Source organism: Mus pahari, chromosome 15, assembly GCF_900095145.1.
Source record: "Mus pahari chromosome 15, PAHARI_EIJ_v1.1, whole genome shotgun sequence".
NCBI lineage: Eukaryota > Metazoa > Chordata > Mammalia > Rodentia > Muridae > Mus > Mus pahari.
Window position 1 is genome coordinate 9,516,978 of NC_034604.1, and position 12,377 is coordinate 9,529,354.

At 41.1% G+C, this 12,377-nt stretch overlaps 1 long non-coding RNA gene across 1 annotated transcript in view; it reads right to left on the reverse strand.

Moving 5' to 3' along the window:
• Window positions 1-4,584: 4,584 nt before the first annotated feature.
• LOC110332873 overlaps window positions 4,585-12,377 on the reverse strand; it is a 20,921-nt gene continuing 13,128 nt past the window's right edge. Inside the window, exon 3 of the long non-coding RNA XR_002381049.1 lies at window positions 4,585-5,564. This is a non-coding gene — a long non-coding RNA (uncharacterized LOC110332873). The remainder of the gene's footprint in view (window positions 5,565-12,377) is intronic.

Consider the following 12,377-nt stretch of genomic DNA (forward strand, 5'->3'; position numbering starts at 1 on the left):
CTATAAGGAGATGACTTGGAAGCCCCATTTCTGGAAACCTTGAGTACCCTACTTTATAGTGTACTGAACCACAGTAATGACTGTAGCACTTTTCAGAGGGTTCTAGGGAATTACCAGAACTGTGAAAGACCTTGGAAACCATAGTCTGTAATGGGTGTTAGAAGAGAGAGGGGTCTGGTGGTCCTTACCTGGAATTCTACAGGTTCATTTTGTGATTGCATTTGGACCATTCTTTGCTTTTCCCAAACCACACTAAGCATCCTTTGATGGTTCCTTAGATGCCATTCCAACTGTTCCATAATCCACAGTAAAACACCCTTAAGATCTTAATACAGATATATGCATGAAATAAAAAGTGACTTTAAATGTACAGAAACAATTTGCTTTACATTAATAATTCATCTAGTTTTATTTGTTTCTAAACAAAAAACCAAAGCAGATCCATTCCACAGAACATTATGCACAGTTTTTATTAAACTCCAAGAAAGTCTCTTAAGGATTTTAGATAATGAAAGTCACCCAATATACTTTGTGACACACTGTGACACATGATAACTTCCAGGACAAGAGCTCTTTGCTTTTAATTCTATCTTATTCTCTTTTGGAGGGGAGGTTGCATGGGAAATGAGTGAGGTTGGGGTGATATAAAAACTCACAAAGAATCAATAAAATATTAAAAAATGAAAGTCACCCAAATCCAAATTCACTTTTTTTTCCTATCAAACTTGTCTAAAATTTTTTCCCATTAAACTCTAGCTAGATACAGGCATGGGATTGTTCTCCTCCTGGAGCAAGAGCAGGTGGCATCATGTGGTACTTTTAAATGCTATTTCAATCAGTCACTTTTCCATTGTTGTCACATGAGAGCGATAAAGGCAGCTTGTGGGTAGGAGGATCTATTATGACCTACAGTCTCTTGGGATGAAGGTGGTTGAGTTAACAATTATCCAAGCAGGTCTTGTAGAATCATGAAAATGTTTGCTCACAGCTTGGTAGACTAGGGAGTGGAAAGCCCAGGGCTGGAAGTGTTGCCGGGCTATACCTCTGAAGGTCTGTCCCCTATGTGGTCCATTTCTCCTAGGTAGGTCCCAGCTCCTAAGGGTCCTACAAAAGCAATGTCATAAGTTGGACACATGTACTGGAACAGGGAGTGAGAGGACTTTACAACCACAATACTATCATGTGCATGTGTGTGTATTTGTGTGTGTGTGTGTGTGTGTGTGTGTGTGTGTGTGTGTGTGTGTATGAATGCATGTGTGTGTATGTGTGCATGAGCATGTGAATGTGTGTATGCGTGTGTGTGTATGCACATGCTAACACATGTGTTTGTGGGTATGCCTGCCAGGGCATGTAAGTGACAGGGGATGTTTGTATTACAGGAGAAAATCTAAGGTGTTGGCCCCTGCTTTCCACCTTGTTCACTGCAGTGTGAGGCAGACTACTTACCTTGTGAGCTTCCACCAATGCCCTGTCTCTGCCCCTCCTCTCATTTGGCAAGTGCTAGGGTTACAGATGAACTACTGTGTTCAGCTTCACACGGATTCTGGGGATCTGAATTAGGTCATTGTGGGTATATGGAAAGCTTTCTACCCACTGAGCCATCTTCCCAGCCCCCATAATATAACACTACTGTTTTTCATAGGAAACCATGTGCACTCCTAATTGCAGCACTGTCTGTCCCAGTCCATGTGTTTTGAAAAAGTTCAGTCAAGTAACTCAGGATGAAATAAGCAGAGAAGGCAGCAAGGTGACTGCTCTAACAATTCTCAAAGAGTCCACACTCTACTTACTTTAAAACCTTCTTTCTGGGGAGCACTGGGAGCCAGTGATTCATCCGGCACTGGAGAAGTCAATATTCTTGGTCCCCATTTTGCAACTGCCTCCGCCCCCATTAAACTATAATAAAAATTAAATCAAGACAGAAATAGGGCAATAATAAAGAGATGACTCAGAGTGATGGAGAAAGCACAGAGGGATCCAGGCCCTGATGATTGCTCAGGCACCATTTGTCTTTGCATTTTCCCATACCTTTTGTATCACATTTGAGCTGTGGTCACTGACCTCACGGGCTGGAGGAACGGTTGGCTTTTGCAGCAGGTTGCAGGCATTGTGCTACAGGCGAGGCTCCTCACTCCTAATTCTCATTAGCCTCTGATGCCCAGTTCAGGAAACTCTGGTTCTACAATTGTCTCACCACAGAAGAAAGACAACACTATATGCTGGCAGTCATAGGGAGGGGGGAAATACATCCCTTTGAAAAGAGAATCCATGAAATTCTCTAAACTTCCCAAGGTCGCTATGCGTGATTCAGTGAACTTTAAAAGTATGACAGACAAACATTTCAAAACATGATGCTTGCAAATATGGTGGTCCCCATTTTCCTCCAATTTTTACATGTGATTCCATGAAAATAACTTGAAGATTAGTTACATGATAAATATTTTCAAAATGTAAACAGTAGTAGAGAGTTTGATTCTTCTGATCACAGAATAAATAAGATTTTATATACATCTGTTCAAAACTCTCCTTCAGCTGAGTGTGGTAGTGCATGGCTTTGATCTTAGCACTCAGGTGGCAGAGGCAGGAGGATCTCTGTGAGTTCGAGACCAGCCTGGTCTACATGGTAAGTTCCAGGACAGCCTAGGGTATGTAGCGAGATCCTGTCTCAAAAAAAACGATCAAACAACAAACAAACCAAAAGATCCTCCTCAAAATGAAACTTAGTCTGCCCCCTTTTTATGTCTGATGGGTTTCCTTGGAAGTTCTTTTGCTAAAATCGTCATGACACAATGGCTGGAGCCTAGGAATTTGCCTCCAGCAAGCATTGCGAAAGCAGGGGCTGTGACAGCTCAAGTTCCTCACCATTTTATCTGCTGACACTGTTACTTAAACTGTATTTTCAAGTTCGTGATGCTCAGATGGCACAAATACATTCACCTCAGTACATTCTCCATTAGCTCATGAAGAATTCACGTATCCAAAATATCAGTGCTAGGGTTCCGGAGACACCCAGTGGTTAGAAGCACACACTGCTCTTGTAGTGGATTCCAGTTTGATTCCCCGCACCTATGTTAGGTAGTTCATCTGTACCCACCTGTAGCTCAAGCTCCAAGATAACTAAAGCCCTCTTTGGGTAACTGTGGGTACCTGTACTCATGCACACATAACTTCATATAGACAAGCACATATAATTAAAAATAAGATGTCTTTCAGTAAGCATCAATGCCAATGAGATTCTGAGATCTCATAATTGTACTGGGATATAAATTAGTCATTCAAATGAGCTAAATTTTACATGAAATTTTTTGTGTTAAGAATTTTTTTGAGATTAATTTATATAATGGCTCTTTTTGTCAGCCCCTGTGCATGTGACTGTGTGTGCCTGCTTCTTACAGAGGCTAGGTGAGGGCATCAGATCTATGAGAACTGTTGGGACAGATGGTCGTGAGCCATCACATGTGTGCTCAGAACTGAACTCAAATTCTTTGTGAGAGCAAGAGAATTAACCTGCTAAGTTATCTCTCCGGATCCAAGCCTTTTGTGTTTAGGATAATCATAAAAATGAAGACAAAATTTGCTGGCAACGTGGCACCTGGAGTCAGAGGGTAGCTCACAAACACTTGTAATTCCAGCGTCAGGACATCTAACTCCATCTTCCGGTCTCTGGGCACCTTTACTAACACATGCACACTCATCCCTCTAAAGACATGTAGTTACAAAATAGCCAAAGACAAATAACAATAGCAATAACAATAAAGGATGAAGAAGACAGAGTACCTGAGGGCTACTGAGCTTGCCACACAGCCTGCAGGCTGTCTGGGCCCAGGCTGAAAGTGTTCATTTGTAGACACTCACGTGCACACTTTGATTTAACAACATTCGCTCTAATAGTTTAATCATGAGCTAATTGAGATAATTCACTGAGACTTAAAGTATAGTACAGGAGATAATTTGCACTGAGTGTGTCTCATTTTCTCTACTTTCTCTTTTTTTCATCCACAGAGACTGTAAGACACACACAGAGTCTTACCGACATACTTTCCTCTAAAGGTTTTATCAAATGTGGTCTTTTTATCAGTATCTTGGTTTGTTTACTTAAGACATGTGGGGGTGGCCAACTCGTGTGGGATTGGTTTAACTTGAGGCCAGTGCCATTAGAAGAAGCCCAAGCCAGACCCTGCCTAGGTGGCTAGGATTTGGATGTCTAGGATAGACGACTCAGAGACCTAGGGTAGAACCAAACAGGGCAAACAAACAAAAATCTTTCTTATAATATAGAACAAGCTAGCCTCAAATTGGGGGTGATCCTCTATCTTGACAATGAATCTCTGCTTAAGTCTCTGTCTTGTTATGATGGCCCCAGAAATCGTAGAGAGTCATATCTGAGCAGAAAAAAAAAAAAAAAAAGGAGTGCATGCCTCTCTTTGCACAGGACAGGCACATAGCTGCATGAAGGTCTAAAAGATACTGCAAATGTTGGACAATCATCTAAGTTTGCATTCTTCCAAAGTTTCTGTGTTGTTTTTGAGAATCCCAGTAGTGCTTTGTCTGTCCTAAACCTTGGGTCTCAGAGAATTTTTTGACCTGGCAAAATGAAAACTATGGGGCATTTATGCACCTGAGCAGTGCATCACAAACCACATTGATTGCTCACCTGAGTAGTGCATTACCAAACTACATTGATTGCACACATTTATTGTTTTTTGTTGTTGCTGTTGTTTATAAAAAGGGGTCTAGCAGTAGTTGTGCATGCGCATTCTACCAGTGTGCAGGAACAGAGGAGGGTTGTGAGTTAAAGGCCAGCCCGTGTTGCCGGTGAGATCCTGTCTCAAGATTTGCCCTCCAGGAAAAAGTAAACTCTAAAACAGGAGGGGACCGAGAATAAAAGAAGGCAGATGGACATAATTAATGTATGATGTACGTATGTATGAAATGTCACAACAAATTCTACTCATTGGTAAAATTCATATGCATCAGTCATTATGATTATAAAATTAAAAGTAAGAAAAACCAGGAAAATAGAGAAAAAATATTTCAAACTTGTCTGCAAAGCTACCTCATCTGGAAAGAGCCACTTGTACACACCATTTTCTATATTTGCACTATGATATGCAATAAATAGGCTTTCATATGCATAAGATCACAGTCTAAACTGTTATCATCTTGTTTCCCTGGTTTGCATATTTTCACTGTTTAATCCTTCCCTGTGCAGTACAGTACAACTCTTTATAGAAATCATTTAAAGGTGCATGCACTTTGATGACTACACCTTAGAAGGTGTCCTTTGCTGAGGAGAGCTGGGTTGTTTCCAGCATGGTGTTCGGCTGCAGACTGTGGTGACTATCTTAACATGCAGTTGTGTTCCCGCCTTGCCTCCTGAGGACGTTTGTTTGGGAGCTGTCCTGGCTCTTATTTCTAGCCTAGCATTGCATTTTGTCTTCACAAAGTTGAATTTTCTGAAGTCCACTCCAAATGCCAAAATACAAGAGCCTTGATCTTCACCACACTTTTTACCCACCAATCACCCCTCAGGCCTACACTTTGAAACTGTTGAGAACTGCAGCCTGTTAACAAGAATAGGAAAAATTCCCTTCAGTTATTTAAATTAGTTTCCTTAGAAATAGTCAGTTGCTCCAAAAATTCACCAAAGCTGAAGGGAGTGTTGACTATCCTGTTTTGAGGACACTATTTTCACCTTTCCTCTTGCTACCATCACAGGGTCTCAAATCTGCACTCAGCAAAATTGTATAGAGCCCGGCCCTAGGACCCTGGCAAGGCAGTTCAATGGCACATGGATGAGTTCACTGGTTGAGGCTCTCACTTTTCTGAAAGGTGTGTGTCTACCTGGAAAATATCTTCCTTAGTGTTACCCAGAGCCCTCAAATATCCAAAGCATCAAGAGTTTCTGCCACACAACCAGCTTATATACAACTGCCACAGAATGCTGCCCCCACCCCTGTTTTCCATCTTGTCTGAAGTGCTCAATTTTTAGCTTTCTTCCTACACTATAAATTCTATTACCAAGGGCTTAGAAAATACATCTTAGTGATCTTGTGGCCTAAAGGAAGTCTCCCCTTACTCTTCTGTGGTAGCAGTTTTGACTGGTCAAGACTGTTAATGGAGAAAGTTCTTGCCCATCCTTGGCCTGCCCTGCCTGGCTCAGTCCAAGCCAAGCCATGCTCTCCAGGCAGAACTAAATGGGACTTTCCCTCACTGCCAGTAAAAAATACCAAGGCCTTTGGTTTGAGGATCTGGTTCAGAGGGATCCTTTTTGAAGCACAAAGCCAGCAAGAATTTCATGCCACTTTGAGTGTTCCCGGAAAAGAATTTAACAGCTGGTGGGAGTGTAAATTAGAGCCAATTATAATTTGATTGACCTGCCTTGACAATAAAACTGTCTTCCCTAATTTAAAATGCCTAGCAGGAACCTCTGTGTCTCAGTAAGGTGGTGATTTCAAAGGAAGAACAGCTCAAACTAGGCAATTCTTTAACAATGCTGACAGTAATAAAGATTTATTTACACAGTACGTTTTTTCCTGTTGGACTTAAATAACCACATAGTACAGCATACATAGGAATGAAAGAGTCAGGGCATGGTAGAGATGTGTCTTCTGGATGGTGGTGGCAGGTATAGAAAACACAGGAATGTTCTAGGACGTTCTGAAGAGAGCGTAAATAAGGTGTCCAAGTTCTAACCTGGGATGCTAGTTGACATAATGGGTTTTCATAGTTTTAATTAATTCTTTAATTCAAAAGGATGGGTTTCATTTAGGCACATCACATATGTGCTTCATGGCACCATGCTCACATCATGGACTCCCTCCTAGCTTCTCCCCAACCTTACTAATCCAGTTTTAATATTGTTTAAACTAAACAGAGAATTTTAAGTTATTCTTGGACACTGGTTTAAAATGGCATGAGAAGAAAACACACTTTATCCCTGCTACTTAACTCAGAAGCTAGTTTATCCTTTTGCCCTATTTAAATAATATGAAAAAGGTGCACCACTCTAGGCCTGCCCATTCCTGGCTTCTTATTCATACTACCTCAGCTTAATAAAATCCTCCAGGAAAGGAGCTGTGGGTTTCTGCTTTCCATTTTGCCTTGAATAAAACTCTGGAATCGTTTCCATTGGCTTAATTCTGGTGTAGGCAGGGTGCTGGCTTTGCAACATGATGCTCTAAGATGTGGCCCAGAAGGGCTGAACATCTCAACTCTTCCAACTTAGCTCTGCCTGCTAGATAGACTTGATCTTGGGCACGTTCTCCTTTCTGAGTCACAGGTTCAATATCTGAATAATGAAAATATCAACAACTACCTCATGGAGGGTTAGTGGTGTTTATTGGCACCAGGAACAAAATTGCTTGACTAGGATCTGGCCTGATTCTGGCCTGTCTCTGAGAAGGTCATCCTGCTTCTCCCTGTTTCAGAGTCCACCTTCCCTTCTCCTCACGTCTGGGGTTGCCTGACTTTTCTCCTCTTCTCACTCCTACAGAGCCTTTTGCAATGACCCAGGCTGTAGAGGAAGCTATGTCTGTCTCCCTTAAATGGTGCCATGTCCTCTGTTATCTGAGATTTTTACTTCAGGACCCTTCACTTATATAGTCAAGTGTGTTTTGAAGGCATTGAATAAAAAATTACAGACATAAACAATATATATGTTTAAATAACTTTGATCATGGTAAATTGTTGAAATGATTCTTTTTGTTATTACTTAGCACTGTTAGTCTCTTACTGTGCCTAATTTGTGATATCAGGCACTGGGGTCTTGTCATGACTCCTAGTGGATGAGAGGATGCTGTCATGACTCCTGGTGGAAGAGGGATGCTGAACTTAGACCTGGTTACCTCTATAATCCTAATATTGTTTGGGCATGTTTTTTATGTTAAAGACACATTTAAAAATCATATGGTTTATATAAAAGTAAGAAAAAAGTTAATATGTCTACGATAAAGGCAATGAAGTTTATTTTATAGATATGACTTGAAAGCTCCAAGATTTGACACACTATAGATACAGTCAGAGTCTTACAGTTCTTATGTGAAAACAATAAGCTTGAGTTTTAGACAGTCAATTTCCTACTAAATGCTACAAATGGCACAGAACATGTATCTGAGCCTTGCGCTAATAGCTATAAATCATTAGACATCCTCTACTTAAGGAAGCAGGACAAAGAGTATAGATTTTTATGATACTGGCATCATTGCTCTTTTAAAATCAATTGTGGATGAGGGCTGGGGTTTCTGCAAGTCCAGTTTTCATATATAATGAGATCATTTCACTATTATTAACGTGACTCCTTTCACTGCTTAAAAAGTAACAGCTGATAAAGATCTGGCCATATGCATCCTTGTACACAACCTTGAAACTGAAATTCCTTGTGGCCAGCACATCTGGTTTTTGAGAAACTTATCTATAGGAACAGTAAACAGTGAACAAGGACTCCTGTAACCCAGCCCTGGAGTTCAGCCAACCCTCAAGCAATGGAAGGATGATTTCTGAAACCAGGCTTGACTGGGTTGGACTTGTGCAGCTGATGGAGGGGGCAGGGTGTGCAGGCAACTGCTGCCTGGTGGACTGAATCAGGGCATACACAAGGTGGGCAGCCAGATGTCATAATGACCCACTGAAGGATAACCACATGCAATACAACAGAGCTGAGAAGTAATGGCAGCAGATGGGCAAAAGCCTGGCACACAGCAAGCAGGGAGCGGCCACTCAGTTATAGCACAGAGCCCTGCGTGAATCGAAGAGAGACAGGGTTCAGATGCGGACCAGGCCTGCAGAGAGCAACAGGCCTGGGAAGCCTCCTGCATTCTTTTCCTGTACTGACTGACTGACTGTTCTGCATAACTATCTTGGGTAGATAAATACTGCTCTATGCCGGATGAAGCCACCAGCTTGATGACCTCCAGGATCTGGGGGAAGTCTAGTAGATATTCTCTGGATCTGTTTGGTACTATTTGGGAAATATGTTGCAGTTACTGATATTACTGGCATTTAATATTCTTTAAAAAAAATCTATTTTTCTTTTTCTTAATCTTTGGATGACATAACTTGAAAACCATAGAATATAGAGTTTCTAAAGGACAGAAAGCTGCAAGCAAGATTTGATGAGCTCTGTGCCCAGCAACTGTGCTCCAGGATTCGCTCAGAGCTGTCTGTTAGTGGGACTTTGTGTGTAGCTACAAAGATCATCTTCCCAGAAATGTTAACGAGGGAGGTATGGCGTGTCCTTCCCCTGAATTTTAACATGAAATAAATTTGTAGATAAGCTATCACATTTCTGTGTTCAAAGTACAAACCCACTCCACATGGGCACGGGTATACACATGAGTACACACACCCACATGCACACGCACATGATGACATGGGCATGGATATACACATGAGTACACACACCCACATGTACATGATCAGCACACATATTTGAGCACACATATTCTCATATAAGTCTTCAAAATCATTTGATTGCTGACTAAACTCTCATTCTCCTCATCTTTTTCTTTTTTTTTCTTTTTTTACTGTTTTCATTTCAATTAAGAGTGAAAATGAGATGGCTCAGTAGTTAAGAATACTTCCTGCAGATGACCCAGATTCAGTTCCCAGATTCCACAAGGCAGATCACGATTTCCTCTAGCTCCAGTTCCAGGAGCTCCAACCTCCTCTTCTAACCTCTGAGAGCATTAGGCACACATGTAGATACTCAATAAAATAAAAAGAAATATATATTAAAATAAACCAAAGGAACCCACCCTTAACATCAGAATACTTTTAATAACCTGGATACAAACTATTCTTCATGGTTCCAAGGAGCCTTCAGAGGGAGGGGGGTCCAAGCATAATAGAAGGCATTTAAATATGTAATTCTCTTGGATTTTCAAGTGGTCTGTATGGGAATCGGGTGAAACTGTTCCCTCCCCACTTCCTGCTTTATTGCTTTACACACTGGAAAGGCTGGCATGGCTCTGTAGAATAGCCCCAGCAAAGGAATAACCGGAACAGTTCCGTGTCAGGAAGCTGTTGTTGGAGAGAGGGAGTCTGTTGCCTACACTGGCATCTCTATACCAGGCTCCATCATCCTCAGAAAATACAAACGACTCAGATATATACAAAGTCTTGCACAAATTTATGGCTCCTAGCTTCATTGTCAGAATTAAGTCATGGTTAAAACTGCAAACAAATAGGCTGCACTTGACGATGGAAACCTAGGACATTTGGATTCATGAGTCACCTTATGAAAAGCTAAAGCACAGCATAATGTAATGCACCAAATTTCTTTATCATAGACAAAAAAAAAGAGCCAAATGAAACAGTTGCTTTACCCTTATCCTGGGAATAAGTTTGCTAATATAAAGTATTCAAGACAGAACACTGGGAAATTGCAGAGTGTTGGGAGAAGTATACAAGTATTTTGGAGAATAATTTGGAATAATTTAAATAAAAGTGAATCTTAGGTTACATGTTCTTCTAATGGCATCCTTCAGGATAGCGAAAAGAAGAAACCATACATACAGGTGACCCACATAAAATGTATTTCATACACTCAATGTTGCTTGTGTGTATATACATGTGAATGTATGTTTGGCATGTGTGGGTGTGCATGTGCAGATGTGGAAACACATATGGGTGTGTGGTTGGTGCTGGGTATCTTCCTTGATTATTTTATACTGAATATACTAACTAAGGTGGGATCTCTCACTGAACGCAGAGTCCACCAACTTGTCTAGTCTAACTAGCTGGCTGGCTCTGGGGATCCTGTTTGTACTTCCTGTGTGGATTACAGGCTCTGCCTGGTGTATGAGTGTGGGGGAATCTGAGCTGTGCATTCATGCTTGTGAGCACTTTACCCACTGAGCTGTCTCCCTCGTCCCTACAATGCTGCTGTCAAATGGTAAATTGTAGAGTGTTATGTAGAGAGTTAGTTTATAACAAAGTTAACTAATCGCATGGTGAAATGCAGGGAGCTGGGCTTGCTTTAACATCCCTTATTGCCCGTTGTGTCTCCACCATCACAGTGGAATAAGTAGAAAAGTGGGAACTTCAGAGGGAGAGGCGTGTTGGTAAGACTCCACTAAAGAAATGGTAGTAATCTGTGGAGGGGAAGGGAGAGGTGCCCAAAAGTGACCAAGCTTAGTTTTCCCTCTGTTTTCCTTAGCAAGGGCAGTAGACACAGTCCTTTCTGTCCTTAAAAAAGCAGTTCAGAGGAGGAGCCACTTCTCATTGCACACATTGGCTACCACATTTTCACACTTCTGGGAAGCGAAGTGAAACGGTGTTAGAAGTAAGTCTTTCGGAAGATCCTATCATCTGATGGAGCTTTGTGGAAAGCTTCTGAAACAGGTAGCTTAGGGACCACGTGGACACTGCCCTCTTAAATGGGAATATTGCAATAAGAGTAGTGCACCATGGCTATTGGAGCATCACGGTGGTGAAGTGTGGTAAGATAAGGATGGGTGATCAGGTAGGGAGAAATAGATAGATATAGCCACATATAACCATGGTAAGCACATATCAACACATATCTTTTATGTATATATATTTATCTGTCTACCTAGATCTGTGACTATGATTAAAACTATTTATATACTCTTTTTAATGTCTCTACCCATCCAAGATTACAGTAGAGAAGGTTAGGGTGCTGGAGAAAAACTGAAAGCTTTATATTGCTTTCATTTCTTTCTTAGAATGGGAAATGCAAAGCTCAAGATGATGTGCCTACATCTAAATGTCATATCTTTAGTGATTAATGGTGGCCAGCAAATTCTGCAAAGAGTTTTCAAGTCGAGAATGCAATGAACCAGGTAACAATAATAGATCATTGGAGACAATAATCTTAACACACAAGCACACAATTAACTGGCAGATTTACAGAGTTTACACACACACACACACACACACACACACACCAAAATTAGGTAGTCATGGCTGTAAGAGGGAAACACAGAATCTTCTCATATTTCTTAACTTTTTGACAGCCATTCCCTGTGCTAATTTCTTCCCATTCTTAGAAAAATTTACAGAATATGATTTTTATTTGAAAATTAATTTGGGTCTCTTTGCTGGTTGTTTTTTGTCATCTTGATACAAACAGATATATCTGGCAGGTGGGACTCTTAATTGAAAAAGATGCTTGGAAAATTGTTTTCCAGCCTTTCACTTTGAGGTAATGTTTATCCTTTTCTCTGAGGTGGGTTTCCTGCAAGCTACGCCAGTGCCTGGTAAACACCGAAATGGATGATCACAGCCAGCTACTGGATGGAACACAGGGTCCCCAATGCAGGTACTAGAGAAAGTACCCAAGTACCTGAAGGGGGCTGCAACCCTGTAGGTGGAACAACAACAGGAACTAACTAGTACCCCCTGGGTTTGTGTTT